This window comes from Salvia miltiorrhiza, chromosome 3, assembly GCF_028751815.1.
Source record: "Salvia miltiorrhiza cultivar Shanhuang (shh) chromosome 3, IMPLAD_Smil_shh, whole genome shotgun sequence".
Taxonomy (NCBI): domain Eukaryota; kingdom Viridiplantae; phylum Streptophyta; class Magnoliopsida; order Lamiales; family Lamiaceae; genus Salvia; species Salvia miltiorrhiza.
The window spans coordinates 21,174,480-21,178,324 of record NC_080389.1 but is presented as its reverse complement, the minus strand read 5'-3'; the positions used below and the strand labels follow the sequence as shown (position 1 = coordinate 21,178,324).

Below are 3,845 nucleotides of genomic sequence, written 5' to 3'. Positions count from 1 at the left end.
TGATGGTTGCTGACGATGCTGAATCCTCCCTAGACACATCAGAATCATCCGACTTCAACTCTACCAGCTCAGATGATGAGAGCCAAGCCCTTATGGCCAATGAAACTGAAAGTGTGGCCGACAACAGCTACGACAATGGAATGAATGGCTCAGAGGTAATCTCTTATTCAAAGACTCCTTATACTGATAACTTCCTGATGCTTTCAGGAGACCACTCAGAATCTGGAGAAAGCTCTGCCGATGAAACTGACGAGTTCGATCAGCTTATGACTGATCACTGTCAGTTGAGGAAAATATTCAAAGATCTCCTCAAGCAGAATCAGAAAATGGAAAAGGAGATCAATGATGAACGAGCTAAGAATCAGACAATCATCTACTTTCCGGATGAAACTTGTCTTGATCAGCTAATCATGGAGAACAGTCGACTGGAAGAAAAGCTCAGAATCTCCAACTCAGAATGTGACAGAGCATCTCATGAAATCAAGAGGCTCAATGACAAACTGGAGGAAACAGTCAAGGACTGCATGATGAAGTCTCCCATGATGAGCAACTTTCCATCAAAAAGCCTTGTTGAAAGCATTGGAGGAAATGTTGCAGCTGATAAATGAAAGAATGTCATGATCAATGCAAAGGACGATACTTTTGAAAACACCACATCAGAAGAATCAAGAGATCATGATATGGATGAAGTTCACAAACGCAAATTGATGGCAAGAACAAATGTTCCACCTCCACGGAGCTACAGACGAGCAAAGGAGGCCCCCAACCAGATCATCCTACTGAGAAGACTTGGAAGCAGATTTCAGTCAAAGATCGGGAAAGGAACATCAGGAATCAAGAAGAATATTCCTCACCAGTCCAGGGGAAAGAACAACTACATCAGTCAGAAACTGAAATCAGTTCAGTTTCAGAAAGAACAACTGATAACACTCATGTTTCCATTGTTTTTAGTGTTCTTATGATGTAAATTTGATAGGAAATTGAGTGTTTGATGATTGTTTTGTGCTTAAATTGCTTTATCTTGTGAAATATGTTACTTTCTCGTACTTTGATGAATTTTACAGAAATATGGAGTTCGAATTTGGACTGTTGATCTTAATGAAAGTCGTAGTTCGTCTCGATACGAGTTCGTAGACGCAAACGGTTCGCAAATCCGAGTTCGGACGAGGAAGATATGGCCGAAACAAGAAAGTCGCGCACAACAGTGAATAGTGCCCGACGGGAATTTCCGAATTTTCGGGATTTTGCGGGATTTTCGGATTTTATCAGTATTTTCGAGCTCTACACTGTATTTATCTCCTGTGCCTATATATAGGTCCTTTCCCTGACCTATTAGACACATCTTTTCACATCTCTTTACCTCTTTTCATATTTTTCAGTTTTAGACTTAGGATTTTAATGCTTTCATAGATTAGATTTATTTTCCTGCAAGATTCAAGATTCAAGCTGTTCATCCAGAATTTCTTCCGGGTTTTATCTATTTTATTTATTTCAATTGCTTTCTTTTATTTATGCTTTTATTTTATTTTATGATGTCCAGCTAGTTCGTTAATCTGAACCTAGGGTTTGTATATAGCTGATTAATTATGTGTGTATGATTTATTGATATCAATTTTCCCTCCAACTTGTGATTCATGATTCCTGGTGCTTAATCTATTGTGAATTATCTGATCAATGATTTACATGTCTAGCTGTTCAGTTTGAGTCTTGAATGCGATAATTGTTCAGCCGATTCAGGAATGCATGATATAGTGTTAGCCTTGAGTCTTGAATGCGATAGGTGAAGCTATAGGAAGCTATTCTTTATGTGCTATTGGGAGTTAATTTATTCCTTGGAGTCTTGAATGTGAAAAGGGATTAATTAATCTACGTTCATAGGTGGTCGTTAGAGACGCTTGTGGATAATATAGTGATCTTTCATCAGGGTTGGATTAAAATTGGTAATTGAATCAATAGGTTGAATGCATGTAGTTGATTGGTGAAAATACATCCCTAGGGTCAGAGTTTTCCATATTTGAATTTATCTACGTATTTTTATTAGTTTCTATTTGCGTTTTAATTTACGTCAACCAATCTCTACCTTTCGTTGCCTGAATATTACTATAGTTTAATTAGGATTACTTAGAGTAATTCGTTATAATAGTCCCTGTGGATACGATACTCGGTTACTGATTTTGTGCTGCAATTGCACCGTGTTAGTTGCGGTAATTTGTTGCTAATAATTTAGTGATCAACTTTTTGGCGCCGTTGCCGGGGACTGTTTAGAATTGACTTTAATATTTCTAATTAGACTTAAGCATTATTTCAGGTGTTATAAGTTTATTTTTTTTATTTTTCTAGTTTTTTAAATTTCTGTTTTTGTTTGTTGTCTCAGGCGTGTATGATCACGAGATCCAAAGGAAAGGAACATCTAGCGCCTTTGAACTTGGAAATCGAAAAGCAGTACAAAAGAGACAACCGCGAAAAGAAGAAGCAAGCAATGGCAGAGCAACAGAATAACATGGACCTTGAAACTCTTGTGCGAGCCGTGACACACCTTCAGAGGCAGCTAGACGAAGAGAGAGAGCGCAACCGGACTCCTCCACCAGAGCCACCACTGAATCACATGTATCAGCCTCGGGTTGATCAATTTCAAGGAGGCAGATGGGGACCAACTGTGCAGGCTACCACGTTCGAGCTGAAGCCGGGATTGATAAACATGGTGCAAGCTGAACAGTTTAGTGGAATGGCTTCCGAAAACCCGCATGCTCACATTACTCAGTTTCTAGATATCTGCGACACTATTAAGCAGAATGGAGTGCCACCAGATGCCATCAGAATGAAGATGTTTGGATTCTCTCTCAGGGACAGAGCGAAGGAATGGTTCAAGAGTTTGGACAGAGGTGCTATTACTGGATGGGAGGATTTGTGTAGAGCTTTCCTGGCAAAATACTTTCCTGCTTCTAAAGCTCAGAAAATCATTGCGGAGATTTCTCACTTTTCCCAGCTAGGAGATGAGACCATTCATGATGCCTGGGAAAGATTTCGTGAGCTGCTCAGGAACTGTCCACAACATGGTTTCACGGAGGATCAGCAAATCATTCACTTTTATAATGGTTTGACTGGTCTAACAAAAAGTATGGTGGATGCTACTGCAGGTGGATGTCTTCTCCATAGAAATACAAGGGAGGCTTATCGTGTGATAGAAGAGATGGCCTCCAATAGTTATCAATGGCCGAATGACAGAAATTCTACTAGAAGAATTGCAGCTGTGCATGAGGAGAGAGATGATTTTAAGGAGAAATATGAAGCTCTTCAAAAGCAGTATGAGTTGGAGAGAAAAGCATTGCTAGCTAAAATTCCTCAGCATCCGAGTTTATCTGATGTGTCACAGTTTGAAGATGCTAATTATGTCCAGCAGCAGTACCAATTCAATAGACCAAACTATTAGGGACATCAGGGCGGAAATCCACCGTATCATCCTAATAATAGGAATCATCCAAATTTTTCCTATTCAAATCCCAACAGTGTTGTGCAGCCTCCACCTGGGTTTTCTGTGTCTAGTGGAGGAGTAATCAATGAGCCAAAGAAAGATTCAATGGAGGAAATGATAAAGCAAGTATTGGTGAAGGTCACTGGGATGGAGACAAATTCGGCAAACATGGGGACCAAAATCTCCAACATGGAGCAAAACTTTTCAGCGTTGTCTAAGCAAGTGCAGATGTTGGAGATTCAAGTTGGTCAGATGGCTAACCAAACAGCTGCACAGCACAAGCCAGGCCAATTTCCTAGCAACACTCAGTTCAATCCGAAGAGCCAACATCAACAACCTCAGCAAAATCAGCAATGTCATTCCATCCGGGTGG

General features: G+C 40.0%; 1 non-coding gene across 1 annotated transcript; it reads right to left on the bottom strand.

Annotated features, from left to right (window-relative positions):
• Positions 1-2,953: 2,953 nt before the first annotated feature.
• Positions 2,954-3,060, bottom strand: LOC131019275 (small nucleolar RNA R71). Its single transcript, XR_009100194.1, has one exon. It is a non-coding gene; the product is annotated as a small nucleolar RNA R71 (small nucleolar RNA).
• Between the last annotated feature and the right edge of the window lie 785 nt (positions 3,061-3,845).